Below are 16948 nucleotides of genomic sequence, written 5' to 3'. Positions count from 1 at the left end.
ATATAGACTTTCAAAAAGGTTTCTAAAATAACTTGACTTACAGCAGAGAATTGCTTCGTAAACACAAGTATCATCTTTGCCTGTCTATGTAAGTGGGATAAGAGCTGTATATTTATTGGATGTGTTGTTCAATGAGAACTTGTGTGTTAAGGTTAAGAAACTGCATGTAATCTGTCAGTGTTAGATCAGAAGAAAAAGTTTAAATATTGTTTTCTTTTATTTTAATAAAGTTTGTTTATAAAATAAGCAAGCTTTAATTCTTATATTATCACTCCTGGAAGGAATCGATCTTTCTGCACAATCTTAAAACTTAAGAAACATTACACATCTGGTTCAGTATTGTAGTCATTGTTGAGGATTAACCAGGTGTCCGTAACAATTTGAACCCAGTGTTTTTAATACCATTACTACAACAAATATGAAATATAATATATAACAATTGCTTACATTCGTCAGTCTTCAGATCCTTCCATGACTACACTCCACTCGATCAGAGGGATCTCCACCAACCCAAGACACTGCACAAAACAACTTTGCCCCAATATCAGGCTTCTCTCTGCATTCCATTCCACCACTGATAACACGCTCACTCTTCCCTATCTCCCTCTATCTTATTACATTGTCTTTCAGAAAGCTCCATAAATGTCTTTATCTGTCATTCTTCACCTCCCTCACTCCAAACCCTGCCCAACTCCTTTCTTCAAAGCAGACACATTGGCACAGTGGTTAGCACTGCTGCCTCACAGCAGCAGCGACCTGTATTTAATTCCAGCCTTGGGCGACTGTGTGGAGTTTGCACGTTCTCCCTGTGTCTATGTGGGTTTCCTCTGGATGCCTCGTTTTTCTCCCACAGCCCAAGGTTGTGCAGGTTAGGTGGGGGCCATGATAAAAATCACCTCTTAGTGTCTAAAGGTGTGCAGGCTAGGTGGGGTTACAGAGATGGGGCAGTGGAGTGGGCAGAGGGCAGAGTGCTCTTTCAGAGGGTCAGTGCAGACTCAATGGACTGAATGGCCTCCTTCTGCACTGTAGGGATTCCACAGTACATGTTTCTTAAAAATTTAAAGCGCCCAATTCTTTTTTCCACAATTAAAAGGCAGTTTAGCGTGGCTAATCGGCCTACCTGCACACCTTTGGGTTGTGGGGGTGAGACCCACGCAGACACGGGGAGAATGTGCAAACTCCACACAGGCAGTGACTCGGGGCCAGGATCGAATCTGGGTCCTCGGTGCCGTGAGGCAGCATTGCTAACCACTGCGCCATCGTGCCGACAATCTATGGCACATGTTAATAGAACCTTGGGTTAGACCTCACTTGGAACATGGTGAAGAGTCCTGATCTCCATATTTTGACAAGGATATAGCTTCTCCTGGCCCTCCAAGCTACCTTTGGCCTGATGTCACCAGCCTCCACCATCTTCTTCCCCCACCCTTGCATGCTCCTGAGCTTCTCCGATTCGGCCAACTTCAGGATGGGCTTGCAGCTTTAAAAAATCATGTATTCTGTGGAGAAATAGAGAAACCCAATCCTCCACGAAAACTCCACCCAATCCCGCAGGACAGCAAACCCACCCCTCTCGACATCAGGGCAATAATCCCTCTCCATAGATATTGTCAAAATCGAGTTTCTATTTTCATTTGAAATTTCCAGTCGCCCAGGATTTAAAAAAAATATTTTATTCATGCATTCTTCCCCACAAAAAAACATTTCTTAATTATTGCCTTCTGTGGGAGCTTGTTGTGCGTAAACCTGGCTGCTGCGTTTTCTACATTGCAACAGTGGCAGAACTTTTTTGTCTGTGAAGTTCTTCGGGATGCTCTATGATTTTGAATTGAAGAATGCTACAGGACAGAAGGCAAGCATTCAGCCCTTTGAGCGGGAGCTGGTTCTTTTCCAGCTTTACCCACCCGTTCTTTCCCCCTAGTGCTGCAATGTTTTTCTGCTCAAGGGTTTATCCAATTCCCTTTTGAAGACTATGATTGAATATTTATCCACCGGATGATAGGTCCATAAGACATTGGAGCAGAATTAGGCCACTCGGCCCATCGAGTCTGCTCCGCTATTCAATCATGGCTGATATTTTTCTCATCCCCATTCTCCTGCCTTCTCCCCATAACCCCTGGTCCCCTTATTAATCAAGAACCTATCTATCTCTGTTTTAAAGACACTCAGTGATTTGGCCTCCACAGCCTTCTGCGGCAAAGAGTTCCACAGATTCACCACCCTCTGGCTGAAGAAATTCCTCCTCATCTCTGTTTTAAAGGATCGTCCCTTTACTCTGAGATTGTGTCCTCTGCTTCTAGTTTTTCCTACAAGTGGAAACATCCTCTCCACGTCCACTCTATCCAGGCCTCGCAGTATCCTGTAAGTTTCAATAAGATTCCCCCCCTCATCCTTCTAAACTCCAACGAGACAGCGCATTACAAATCCTGATCGCTCGTATGAATCTAAATGAAACTCTTTTCTATTCTTTAATAAATCTAGATCTAGACACAAGGGCGAATAAAGTGCTGGTTAAGCAAGACACACATCGTTCTCAAACTCATGGCCAGCCTTCAGGTGATTGCGCATGAAATAGGGCAAGCTTAATGGACAGAAAAACATGCCCAAACCAGCAGTTGTGACGCACAGTTAGATTCGCCCTTTATCTCAGCATGGAGGATTTCATTAGCAGAGATAAAGAAATAAAATAATTGCGAATGAGTGACCAGATCCAATCAGGAGAAAAATTCGAAGATAGATTAGAGATGCACTCTTGGCTCCTTTATCTCAGAGAAGCTACAATCCACGGTCAAACTATCCTTTGGTCATCGTAAACATCAAATTATGTTGGGGGGGGGGTTAAATCGCTCTTTGCATTTGGGAAATTTCTGTTTCTTGTGCTCATGTTCAAACGCTTGTCGCAAACACTTCACCTTTGTTGAAACATGTCATCAATGGGAATGAAATCTGGGAGCATTTTTGTCACAATTTGAAGGGAGTAGGGATGTGGAACTCACTCCCTCAAGAGAGTATGAAGTTGGTGCAGTCAAGACTGGGGTGGATAGATTTTCGTCGGCCAAGAGTATCAAGGAATATGGAGCAAAGGCAGTCATTGAGAACTGAGGTACAGATGTGCTATGGTCTTCCTGAATGCAGGCCCAGGTTGAAAGGGCCAAATGGCCTCCTCCTGCCCTATGTTCCTCCTTTTGCAAAGAGTCATTGCAATAAAACTTCCACACATTCAAACCACAATGATCGATTAACAGAAGAAAAGATTATCATAGAATTTACAGAGCAGAAGGAGGCCATTCAGCCCATCGAGTCTGCACCGGCTCTTGGAAAGAGCACCCTACCCAAGGTCAACACAGCCACCCTATCCCCATAACCCAGTAACCCCACCCAACACTAAGGGCAATTTTGGACACTAAGGGCAATTTATCATGGCCAATCCACCTAACCGGCACATCTTTGGACTGTGGGAGGAAACCGGAGCACCCGGAGGAAACCCACGCACACACGGGGAGGATGTGCAGACTCCGCACAGACAGTGACCCAAGCCAGAATCGAACCTGGGACCCTGGAGCTGTGAAGCAATTGTGCTAGCAACAAGGCTACCGTGCTGCCCCGTGAAGCAATTGTGCTATCAGCAAGGCTACCGTGCTGATGAAAAGTTGCCATCAGCTGCAGAAGTGTTCCATCAGCTGGTTGATTGGCTTTGAATATCTGCGGATTGTTAAGTATTTTGCCTGACATTTCTTTCCTCTGGGGGCGGCTAAGGACAATCATTCCTCGAGGTGAATGAGATCAGCTGAGGAAAATAGAGACATCAGCTCATTCTTGCTGCCCAGTATCAGTTCCCTTAGCTCTGCCCCCACAATCCGCCTCCATCCTCACTCATACGAGACACGCTAAGGCAGCAGAGTAAGAGTTTGCCATTTTCTCCACACCAGCCTGTGGTCAAGGTGGGATCGTCAATTTAAGGCTTCAATCGTAAGTCTTGTTTGTGGCTCTATAAGCTTCATTGGGTGTAATTTAACAGGGTCAGCAGCAGAATTAGCCTGGGTCGTCAAAGACATTTTAAAAGTTTGCCAAAGGAAGTCTGCCATTTATGACTAAATTAGGGCCAGTTCTATGCTGTAAACTCGTATTTTGAAAGAGTTGGATTGGGATTGCACTAGGAAACTTACTGAAATAGAGGTGGAGGGGATGATCATCAGTCTCACATCATTAACTTTCTAAATAGGCATTGATATTTTTCGAAAATAATAAAAATATTACTTTTGCTTTGACTTCATTTCTGCATTCTTTGTGACTAAATGAAGTTTTGCTCTGCCTTTGGGGGAAGCGAGGGGAACTGTAGTCTTGTTGACTGCATCAGGAACTGGTGTGAAATACATACTATCATATATACATCTATACATACTTTACATATCATTTGTGTTAAATTATCAGCCTAGCTCCATTGGCAGCAGCATCAGAGGAGCAGTGTTGAGGGATCACTGAACTGTAAGAAAGCCACCGGACGGAGCACTACATATCACAGTGTCAGCGTGTTGAGGGAGCGCTGTGCCCTCTGAGGGATAGTGCAAAGGAAGCTGCTGCTTTGGCCAACTTTCCGCTCTTGATCAGCATCACCAAGGCTAACTGGTCATTTGTCACCTTTGCAGGCAACGGGATATGGTTGTGTGCCACATTTGCGACCCTATCTACATTTCTGGGTCATCCCAAGGATGTAATTAAGATCTTCCTTCTACTCGGTTGCTGAGCTGTGGCAGAGACGTCCTTAAAACCAAACACGGAAGTGTGCGTACACTTCCGCAATTTATCCCAGGCACAATGTTTGTAATGAGATACAGAGTACACAATCTCACACACACCTGACACCAAGTCTGTCCAGGATATGAATGCTGTCACAAGGGCCTAGAACCAGAAGGAGGTAAACACTATCCAAAAAAATGATCTGATTGTTATAAAAGAGTGTCAAATAAACCCAAAGTACTGCAAATGCTGGAAATTTGAAATTACAACAGAAAATGCTGGATAAATTCAGCAGGTCTGGCAGCACCTACGGAGAGAGGAGTCAACGTTTCAAGACTGTATGACCCTTCTATTGAACATATGGATTCGAAACATTAACTGTGTTTCTCTCACCACAGATGCTGCCAGACATGCTGAGTTTATCCAGCATTTTATTTTTGGCCATGCTAAATTGCCCCTTAGTGTCCCACGGTTAGATAGGTTACAGGGATGGGCCAAGGAGTGGGCCTGGATAGGGTGCTTGGTTATAGGTTTGGTATAGACGCGATGGGCTGAATGGCCTCCTTCTGCATTCTAAGGCTTCCATGATTCTCAGATCTTTACAACCACGTGAAGGGGCAGACAGGGCTTCGGCTTAACATCACATCCAAAAACCTGCACCTCCAACAGGCCAGCGTTCCTCGGTGCTGACCCTCTGACATGTGGTACTCCCTCGGCACTGACCCTCTGACAGTGCGCCCACTACAGCCACTGACCCTCCGACAGTGCAGCACTCCCTCGGCACTGAAGCTCTTTATAGCACGGCACTGACCCTCTGACAGTGCGGCACTCCCTCGGCACTGAACCTCTGACAACACGGCACTCCCTCGGCACTGACCCTCTGACAGTATGGCACTCCCTCGGCACTGATGCTCTGACAACGCGGCACACCCTCGTTCCTGACCCTCTGACAGCGCGGCACTCCCTCAAAACTGAACCTCTGACAATACGGCACTCCTGCAGATCTGACCCTCTGACAGCGCGCAGTCCCTCAGCACTGACCGTCTGACAGGGCGGCGCGGCAATCCCTCGGCACTGACCCTCTGGCAGCGCAGCACTCCTTCGGAACTGACCCTCTGACAGTGCAGCACTCCCTCAGCACTGACCCTCTGAGAGGGCGGCATTGCACTTTCTCGGCACTGTCCCTCTGGCAGCGCGGCACTCCCTCAGCACTGGCCCTCTGGCAGCACGGCACTCCCCCGGCACTGGCCCTCTGGGAGTGCGACACTCCTTCTGCACCGACCTTCTGGCAGCACGGCACTCCCCCGGCACTGGCCCTCTGCAGCGCAACGCTCCCTCGGTACTGACCCTCTGGGAGTGCGACACTCCCTCTGCACTGCCCTCTGGCAGCACGGCACTCCCCCGGCACTGATCCTCTGGGAGTGCGACACTCCCTCTGCACTGCCCTCTGGCAGCACGGCACTCCCCCAGCACTGACCCTCTGCAGCGCAACGCTCCCTCGGTACTGACCCTCTGGGAGTGCGACACTCCCTCTGGCAGCACGGCAATCCCCCAGCACTGATCCTCTGCAGCGCAACGCTCCCTCGGTACTGACCCTCTGGGAGTGCGACACTCCTTCTGCACTGACCCTCTGACAGCGTGGCACTCCCTCGGTACTGACCCTCTGGGACTGCGACACTCCCTCTGCACTGACCTTCTGGCAGACGGCACACCCTCGGCACTGACCCTCTGCAGCGCAACACTCCCTCGGCACTGACCCTCTGACAGCGCGGCACTCCCTCTGCACTGACCTCTGACAGCGTGGCACTCTCTCGGCACTGATGCTCTGATAGTGCAGCACTCCCTCGGCACTGATGCTCTGACAACGCGGCACTCCCTCGGCACTGATGCTCTGATAGTGCAGCACTCCCTCTGCACTGCCCTCTGGCAGTGCGGCATTCCTTATGCACTGACCTTCTGGCAGTGCGGGACATGCTCGGCTCTGACGCACTGACAGTGTGGCACTCCTTCTGCACTGGCCCTCTCACAGCGTGGCATTCCCTCGGTACTGACCTTCTGGCAGTGCGGGACACACTCGGCTCTGACCCACTGACAGTGTGGCACTCCTTCGGCACTGACCCTCTGGCAGCGCGCCACTCCCTCGGTGCTGACCCTCTGACAGGCAGCGTGGCATTCCCTCGGCACTGACTCTCTCACCGCACGGCACTCCCTCTGTACTGACCCTCTGGCAGCGCGGCACTCCCTCGGTGCTGACCCTCTGACAGGCAGCGTGGCATTCCCTCGGCACTGACTCTCTGAAAGGGCGGCACGGCACTCCCTTGGCACTATCCACTTGACAGCGCAGCACTCCCTCAGTGCTGACCCTCTGACATTGCAGTATTCCCTCGGCACTGATGGTGTGACAGTGCAGCACTCCCTCTGTACTGACCCTCTGACAGTGCAGCACTCTCTCAGTACTGACCCTCTGACAGTGCAGCACTCCCTCAGCACTGACCCTCTGACAGTGCAGCACTCCCTCAGCACCGACCCTCTGACAGTGCAGCACTCCCTCAGTGCTGACCCTCTAACAGTGCAGCACTCCCTCAGTACTGACCCTCTGACAGTGCAGCACTCCCTCAGTACTGACCCTCTGACAGTGCAGCACTCCCTCAGTGCAGACCCCCTGACAGTGCAGCACTCCCTCATACTGACCCCCTGACAGTACAGCACTCCCTCAGCACTGACCCTCTAACAGTGCAGCACTCCCTCAGTACTGACCCTCTGACAGTGCAGCACTCCCTCAGTACTGACCCTCTGACAGTGCAGCACTCCCTCAGCACTGACCCTCTGACAGTGCAGCACTCCCTCAGTGCTGACCCTCTGACAGTGCAGCACTCCCTCATACTGACCCTCTGACAGTGCAGCACTCCCTCAGTGCAGACCCCCTGACAGTGCAGCACTCCCTCAGTACTGACCCTCTGACAGTGCAGCACTCCCTCAGTACTGACCCTCTGACAGTGCAGCACTCCCTCAGCACTGACCCTCTGACAGTGCAGCACTCCCTCAGTGCTGACCCTCTGACAGTGCAGCACTCCCTCATACTGACCCTCTGACAGTGCAGCACTCCCTCAGTGCAGACCCCCTGACAGTGCAGCACTCCCTCAGTACTGACCCTCTGACAGTGCAGCACTCCCTCAGTACTGACCCTCTGACAGTGCAGCACTCCCTCATACTGACCCCCTGACAGTGCAGCACTCCCTCAGCACTGACCCTCTGACAGTGCAGCACTCCCTCATACTGACCCTCTGACAGTGCAGCACTCCCTCAGTACTGACCCTCTGACAGTGCAGCACTCCCTCAGCACTGACCCTCTGACAGTGCAGCACTCCCTCATACTGACCCTCTGACAGTGCAGCACTCCCTCAGTGCAGACCCCCTGACAGTGCAGCACTCCCTCAGTGCAGATCCCCTGACAGTGCAGCACTCCCTCAGTACTGACCCTCTGACAGTGCAGCACTCCCTCATACTGACCCTCTGACAGTGCAGCACTCCCTCATACTGACCCTCTGACAGTGCAGCACTCCCTCATACTGACCCTCTGACAGTGCAGCACTCCCTCAGTGCAGACCCCCTGACAGTGCAGCACTCCCTCAGTACTGACCCTCTGACAGTGCAGCACTCCCTCAGCACTGACCCTCTGACAGTGCAGCACTCCCTCAGTGCTGACCCTCTGACAGTGCAGCACTCCCTCATACTGACCCTCTGACAGTGCAGCACTCCCTCATACTGACCCTCTGGCAGTGCAGCACTCCCTCATACTGACCCTCTGACAGTGCAGCACTCCCTCAGTGCAGACCCCCTGACAGTGCAGCACTCCCTCAGTGCTGACCCTCTGACAGTACAGCTCTCCCTCAGCATTGACCCTCTGACAGTGCAGCACTCCCTCAGTACTGACCCTCTGACAGTGCAGCACTCCCTCAGCACTGACCCTCTGACAGTGCAGCACTCCCTCAGTACTGACCCTCTGACAGTGCAGCACTCCCTCAGTACTGACCCTCTGACAGTGCAGCACTCCCTCAGTACTGACCCTCTGACAGTGCAGCACTCCCTCAGTACTGACCCTCTGACAGTGCAGCACTCCCTCAGTACTGACCCTCTGACAGTGCAGCACTCCCTCAGTACTGACCCTCTGACAGTGCAGCACTCCCTCAGCACTGACCCTCTGACAGTGCAGCACTCCCTCAGTACTGACCCTCTGACAGTGCAGCACTCCCTCAGTACTGACCATCTGACAGTGCAGCACTCCCTCAGTACTGACCCTCTGACAGTGCAGCACTCCCTCAGCACTGACCCTCTAACAGTGCAGCACTCCCTCAGTACTGACCCTCTGACAGTGCAGCACTCCCTCAGTACTGACCCTCTGACAGTGCAGCACTCCATCGGCTACTGACGCTCGCACAGTGCAGTGGTCCATACTGTGCATTATGAAAGTAGCAAGAGCCTGTTAGCCCTTTTGAATTGAAGACTTGCCAAACATTTATTCTTTAACTGAAGATATCTGTTGCAGGTTATAAACTGTAACAGAAGTAATCTTATCTTGACAGACAGCAACAGAAGTACTTCTGGACTAAGCACTGCGGGAGCTGATAATCACACTGACAAACGGCCTGATACTGCACAGCTTCAAGATTTACAGCCGCAGCAATGTGCAGCTTCACAAATGTGATGTAATATTGGCATATTAACTGTTGCTAAGACATTGAGGGACTCAAGTGGGCCAGCACACATTGATGCCACTAAAGTATCTGCATTCTGTGCTTGGATGAACAAAATTGTTTGGATGAATCTTTGTCTAATTCTGTTCAAGTTGCTCACTATAAACTAGAGCTATTACTTTATATCAGTCTCTCGTGTATTTATTCCTGCTCGTAGCTCACTTTATATATATACCTAACCCCACCACAACCATGGAATAAATATTGTTTGGCTGTGGCAGTGTTGCTCTCTTTCACACAGGAACCTCAATATTCCCTCCTCGCTCCATGTCAAAATAAACAATTCTCCAAACAAATCTCGAAACCAAAGTCATATATTGTATGTCTATCCATCAGGTTTCCTTCACACATCAAAATGTCAGCTATTTTGCTTCTTTTAAAAAGACATTTTCTTCTCAGTTCTTATGACCTCGTGCCAGATATTTACTGGCATGTGCCAATCAACCAGCAAACAACCACAAGCTAGTTTTAGGTCTTGCCCACCCGACAGCAAATAACCTCCACATAATTACAGCATTTAGTCTTTGCCACATTGAAGGGCAGTGACAAGTAAAACAGATCCATCCATATTCACTTCAAATAATATATTGTTGTGTTGCAAGGTATGATCCCTACACCTATCATTATTCAAAAGTGCATCATCAGGATTAATGGGAGCAATGCCACTGGAGGTCTGTAGTATAATGTAACATATACCAGTGCAATATCTCCCTCCCACCTTACAATTAATGACTGATCCCTAACCTCACCACCCCAGCCTCGCTCTGAATATTTTGATAATGAATATAATGACCGATCAAACTAACATCGGGGATTGAGAGCCCTTAAATTGGTCGACGCACGTGTTACTGTAACACCCGCACTCAGCAAAGCCCCTTGGCCAGCTCCCCCGTTGATGCTGATACCGTCAGACATTAATGTTTAAAAATTGCAATTAATATCTTATTTCCGGAGTGAGATGGAGCTCAATGATTCATTTGATAAATCCACAGAGTCACATGAAACGGACCAGATCAATACAGTCCCACAGTCAATACCCCCAGTTTGTGAAGACAGTTGATCTCGGTGGAGTCAATTGGCACATGGCACGTAGCCTCAGTATCCTGGGCCAGAGATAGCAAAATAGCCAGCCAGTGCTCCTGTCTCTCATAATGTATAACAGGAGTCACTGTTTAGTGCGTGTGTGCGCGCGCAGAGGAATCCCAGAAGCACATTAATACACAAAGGGGCAGAGAAATATCTTTGGGGAGCTCACCCACACTGAAAACTTAGAAAGCCACAGCTTTGATCTGACTCACTGTCCTTGCTACATGTAAGTCAATATCCTAAACGCCTCAGTGCAGCTGTAGCACTGACACTGTGTATAGTAAACACACAGCATGTTAACACCCATTCACATTGTACAAACATACAGGTTAATAAGTGCAATACACAAGGAGTCAGGAAAAACATGCATTTCTCCAGTTCGTTCAGACTCCAGTCCCCTTCAGTAACCATCCCCCAGATCAGGCCCTTCCAGTTCCAAGTCACTTCGAAAACTCCCGTTTTTAATACTGCTAATAAGTTGAATTTTTTGAATTGTGAATTATCTGCTTATTTATTTAAAGTCGAACCTCAATAACACAGGAAGGGGAAAGGAATAGAGGGATAGATTGATGTAGTGGGATGAAGAGGGGCAGAAGAAGGGTTGTGTGGAGCATAAACACCAGCAGAAATCAGCTGGGCCGAATGGCCTGATTCCATGCTGTAGACTCAATGTAACTCACTGACCAGAGGTGTTCAAAGTTGGGAAGGGTTTTGATATAGACAAGGAGACACTGTTTCCACCGATGGCAGGGTTCATAACATGAGAAGAAAGACAATTAGCAAAAGAATTAGAAGGGAGATGAAGATAATTTTGTTTTACTCAGCGAGTTGTTGTGATCTGGAAGGTGCTGCCTGAAAAGGCGGTGGAAGCAAATTCAACAGTAGCTCTTATAATGGAATTGGACAAATGAGTATAAGGGAACAATTTGCAGGGTTTTGGGGAAAGAGTAGAACCGATTGAAAAGCTCCTTCACAGAGACAGCACAGGCGGAATGGGCAAAGTGGCCTCCTTCTGTGCTGAGAGTTGCTGATACTGCTCAGTACCTTCAGATGCTGTGAGAATGAGCGTTTGCAGACATTCAGTGAAGAGAGATGGTAAAATAGCCTACTGAAACTAGAGGTCCCAGGGTGAGAAATGAGGCAGAGGGCATACGTGGAGTCCCAGCAAGGAGTCAACGCCTGCAGTAGATGGGGAAAGCAAACTGAAAGGAGATACAAGATCCAGCTGCAGCAGTACAGTACAACAGGTCAAGGGCAGAACAACAGAAAGATCAAAACTGTGAGACCTCCAAGCTCCTTCCACAGAACTTTGCAATCCCCATTATAGCATCAAATTACCCCTTGAATGTGCCCACAATCCTCCACTTCACTATCCTGCCTGCGACCCACTCCAGACATCAGCCACTCTGGAGGAGATTGTCTTACTTTCAATTCTTGAGTGGAGAAACCCTTTCCTTATATCAGCGCAAATGGCCAACCTCCCAGCATCTACAGTCAAACTTCTAAGAACTGTATATGTTTCAATGAGATGATGTCTCATTCTGCTGAACTCCAGGGAATATTGGCCAAGTCCACCCTCTCCTCGTAGGACTATTCCTGCATCCCTGGAATCAATCTAGTGAATTTGAGTGCACTTCCTCCAAAACAGGTATATTCTTCCTTAGGTAAGGAGGGTAAAAGTACAGACAGTACTCCAGGCATGGTCTCACCAAAATCCGACATAATTTCAGGAAGGCTCTTTACTTTTATACTCTGAACCCTTTGTAATAAAGGCTAGCATATCACTTGCTGCGTACTGTGTGGCCTTGTTAACTTGCTGTCTTTCGGCTATCAGGACACCCAGGTTCTTCTGAAAACTGACATTTCCCAATTTCTCACCGATAAAAAATATTCCACTTTCCTATTTTTCCAGAAGTGGATAGCTTTACGCTACTCCACATTATATTCGATCTTCCCAATTCTTGCCCATTCAGTTAGCCCGTCTACATCCCTTTGCAGCCACTTTGTGTCCTTTGCATGGCTTCCTTTCCCACCAATTGTCAATAAACTTAGACACAATTCCCTCATCTAAGTCATTAATATAGATCATAAAGAGCTGAGCAGATAGCACTCATCTTTGCAATGATCTATTAGTTACAGCCTAAAACCGAGATGGTGTTTGACGCAGAGTCCTTGAATATTTTTAAGGCAGAGATAGATAGACCCTTGATAAGTATGGGAGTGAAAGTTTGTCGGGGTTGGCAGGAGTATGGGGTTGAGGTTAAAATCATATCAGCCGTGATCTTATTGAATGGCAGAGCAGGCTCGAGGGGCTGAATGGCCTACTGCTCCTTGTTCATATGTCCGCATGCACCAATCCCAAAATCCCCATTATTCCTACCCCTGCTTCTGTCCATTAAGCAAACCTCAATGCACCCTAATATATTTCCCCAATCCAGGAGCCCTAATTTTGTGTAATAACCTCGTGCTGCAGCTTACTGAATACTTTCTCAAAATCTGAATACATTACATCGACTAGTTTTCCCCTTACCTACCCTGCTAGTTTCAACCTCAAAAAACGCTAACAGATCTGTCAAACACAATGTTGCTTTCAGAAATCAGTGTTGATTTGGCATCATCATACGATTTTCTAAGTGCTCTATTACCACATCCCTAATAATAAACTCTCGCATTTTGCCTACAACTGGTGTCAGGCTAACTGTCCCATCTATCATTCTCAGTTTTCTCTTTCCCTCCAGGTTATATTTGCTCCTTCCAATTCACCGAGGCCAGTTTAGAATCTAGGGAATTGCGGAAGATCAAAGCCAGTGCATCCGCTATCCTAAAGCTGCTTCTTTCAAAACAGGAACATTTAGGCCATCAGGTGCAGGGTTTTGTCAGCTTTAAGCCCCATTAATTTCTTCAGTACTGTTTCTTTACTATTGCTAATTTATTTTAAGTTCCGCATTCTCACGAAGATACTTGGTTCCCTATTCTTTCTGGAATATATTTGTGCCTTACACAGTGAAGACAGATACACTAAATGGGTTTAATATCTCTGCTATTTTCTTAATCGCCATTATAATTTGTCCTGTGTCTGCCAGTGTGGGATCCACATTTACTTTTACATATCGCTTTCTTTTGACACTCATATAGAAGTTTTTACAATCTACTTTTATGATTCATTCTAATTTCTTCTTTTTAATCAATGTCTTGGCCATCTCTTACTGGGTTCTAAAATCTTCCCAGTCCTCAGGCTTACTCATTTCTGGCAGCAGTATAAACCTCTCCCTTTAATCTAATATTATCTTTAACTTCTCTTGCTCATCACAGTTCGATCACTTTTCCCATGGATATCGGCCTTTAATCCTTAAGCGAATTGCAGGTTAGGAATTAATTCCTAAAATGTTTACCATTGCTATCTCGTGTCATATCTATTATTCTAGTTTTGAAACACACCTTAGCCAACTCACTCCTCATAGCTGCACGGTTTGTTTTATTCAGCTGAAGACCCTGCCTGGTGTTGAACTTAACTAACATCACTCACAAACTCAATGTAAAATTAAGATCACTCTCTCCCAAAGGCTCCTTTGCCACAAGGTCATTAATTAACTCCATCTCATTGCACAATACTAGGTCTAAGGCAACCTCTTCGCTGATCTGTTCCTTGGCATATTGATCAGGAAAAGTGGTCCCGTATGCATTCTATGAACTTGGCCTTCGCATTATAACTGCAAATTTGCTTTGCCCAGTCTACATGAAGATTAAACTCCCCCAAAGATTACAGTAATATCCTGGTCACAGGCACTTCTAATTTCTTAAATTATCCTGTGCTTGACATTCTAACCACTGAAAAGGTACCTAGAAACCAGGTTTTCATCCCTTCTTGATTCTTTGCTCTGCCAAAACAGATTCTACACTTTGATCATGTAAGCTAAAATACATCCTATTGTATACAGTCCTTATTCCAATCTTAAAGATCGAGGGTACTCTACCACCTATTCTATTTGCTGATCTCTTATTGTGAAATATTTAATTCCCAGTTTTGGTAATAATGCCTCCATGATAGCATTTAGAAATTAATGGGTTTGACCTACCTATTAATTTTCAATATATTTGTGAATGCTTCACACTTTTAGATATAGTGCCTTAGCTTTAACAATTTTCAATTTTCCCCCATCTGCTTTCAGCGGTCTCTTCCTCAACAACTCAACTGACATTTACCTAAATCCAAAACTGCTCTATAACCTGACAGTTTTTGAATTTGTGCTTTCCCTGAATATTCCCAACTTCTATTTTTATTCAAGTCCTCTCTACCACCACCTCAATGATTTGACTTGTCAGGTTGCTGGCCCCAGCCTGGTTGAAGTAGAGTCCTTATAATCTTTATTGTCACAAGTCGGCTTACATTAACACTGCAATGAAATTACTGTGAAAAGCCCCTAATCACCACATTCCGGCGCCTGTTCGGGTACACTGAGGGAGAATTCAGAATGTCCAAATTACCTAATAGCACATCTTTTGGGACTTGTGGGAGAAAACCGGAGCAAACCCACGCAGACACGGGGAGAATGTGCAGACTCTGCACAGACAGTGACCCAAGCCAGGAATTGAACCTGGAACCCTGAATCTGTGAAGCCATAGTGCTAACCACTGCGATACCGTGCTTCCCATTGGAACAGCAGCTCCCTCTTTTCCCCCAACACTGGTGCCAGTGACTCATGAAGTGAAACCCTTGGCTCCCACATTATTCTTTCCGCATTGAAATCTATGCCAACTGGTGCGTGACTCAGATAATAATCCAGAGGCCCTGTATTTTAATTTGGACCTCAAACTCCCTCAACAGGGCATCATTCCCAGATCTATCTATGACATTAGTTCCTTACTGGGTTACGGGGACAGGGTAGATACGTGGGCTTCAGTAGGGTGCTCTTTGTAAGGTGCAGACTCGATGGGCCGAATGGCCTCCTTCTGCACTGTAAATTCTATGATTCTATATGGATCCCAATCCTCCCACTCCCAAGTTCAAATCCACCCACAAGGAGATGTCCTCAACCATGGCACCAGCACACAACATGACTTTCAGAACTCCCTGTCGGAGCTGCAGAGAACAGCTCGATGCTGACCCCTATTACTACCGCATTTCTTTGCATCCCCCAACTTGAATGGCCTCCTGTACCAGGAGGCTGTGGCCAATTTGCTTCCATCCTAGACTTTGCCCTCCTCCAGTTCTGCACATGGGGATGTGGGGCAGGGTCCCCTTACCTGCCTGCCCAGAAGTCTCACCTTCCTGCCGCAGGGACCGCACTTAATAAAGAAACTCAGGTGGTGAAAGACACTTCTTATCAATTAATACAAGTTCTTTCTTTGGAGCAGCGTTTAAAGGTTGAAGGGCAAGTTTTCAGGCCTCGCTTCGGAGGAGTGAGATGGGCTGTGACCCGCAACAAATCTGCTGCTGCACAGTTCCAAGAATTTCAATGAAAACGAAATTAACTTTCTGTAAATTGGCAGCGAGGGGAGGAAAGGAATGAGTGATTCATTTCCACAATGCTCAATGCTGCCTGTTCTGGGATTACAATCACTACCCCCCGACAACAACAATCTCTAGAGGTCGCTGCCTTTTACTCACATGTCAGATGTGAGCCATCTTTGGGGGGGGGGGGGGGGATATAAATAGTCCATGGGAGGAATGTGGGATTTGCCAGATCAAACAACATGAGGGCGACTCGTCTCTGAACAGTCTGCTGTCTTAACCTTTTTTTTTTGCTCATGTCATATTCCTTGTCATATTTGTGTTTCGTGTGAGTGACACGGATCTGCCTCGTTTTTAAATCGCCCCCCGGGTGTTTATCTCCTCTGCGAGTTGACCGTACATCTTACAAAACAGTCGGGAACAATAATAACAACAGGGTCAAAAATAAAGGTTACTCCTTCTGGCTACATTGTAGCTGGTTACTCTTGGCCGTGTAACTAATTGTTTTGGTTACAATGTAACCCGAGAGTAGCAGCTTCTGCTCCCTGGACTTCTTTTTAAATCCACAGAAACCAGCAGTCACTTACCCGCTGAAGGTCAGGGAGTCGGGCTTTCGCTGCAGCGTGTTGTTTGGCGGCTGCAGTTTGGATTCTTGTTCCCTCCCCGCCAGGGAAAGTGGCTTTTACTGAAACTGACGCAATATTTCCCCCTCCAGCTGATCCGAGTCAGTTTCAGTTACCTGCTGTCACCGGGCCAGGCAGAGAGGGATGACGGGGATTGTAGTCCAGTCTGGGATCACTGTATACACACACGGGAAAACAAACACTGGACTTTAACACTGACAGCTGGAGGACTAGAAAGACGCTCAACACAGTTAGAGGGCTGTAAACACACATTTATACATACAGGGCTGTCAACA

The 16948-nt window shown here is 47.5% G+C and overlaps 1 protein-coding gene across 2 annotated transcripts in view; it reads right to left on the bottom strand.

Annotated features, from left to right (window-relative positions):
• The window catches only part of tfeb (transcription factor EB), a 190374-nt gene extending 173637 nt beyond the window's left edge, over positions 1 to 16737 (bottom strand). Inside the window, exon 1 of one of the 2 annotated variants that reach the window (XM_072480214.1) lies at positions 16617 to 16737. The gene's annotated coding sequence lies outside the window, so the exon portion shown is untranslated. The remainder of the gene's footprint in view (positions 1 to 16616) is intronic. The other variant, XM_072480213.1, reaches the window with a different exon arrangement.
• Between the last annotated feature and the right edge of the window lie 211 nt (positions 16738 to 16948).

This window comes from Scyliorhinus torazame, chromosome 17 (assembly GCF_047496885.1).
Source record: "Scyliorhinus torazame isolate Kashiwa2021f chromosome 17, sScyTor2.1, whole genome shotgun sequence".
NCBI classification, from domain to species: Eukaryota; Metazoa; Chordata; class Chondrichthyes; order Carcharhiniformes; family Scyliorhinidae; genus Scyliorhinus; species Scyliorhinus torazame.
Note: the sequence above shows the minus strand (reverse complement) of the source record. Positions and strands in the feature narration are given on the sequence as shown.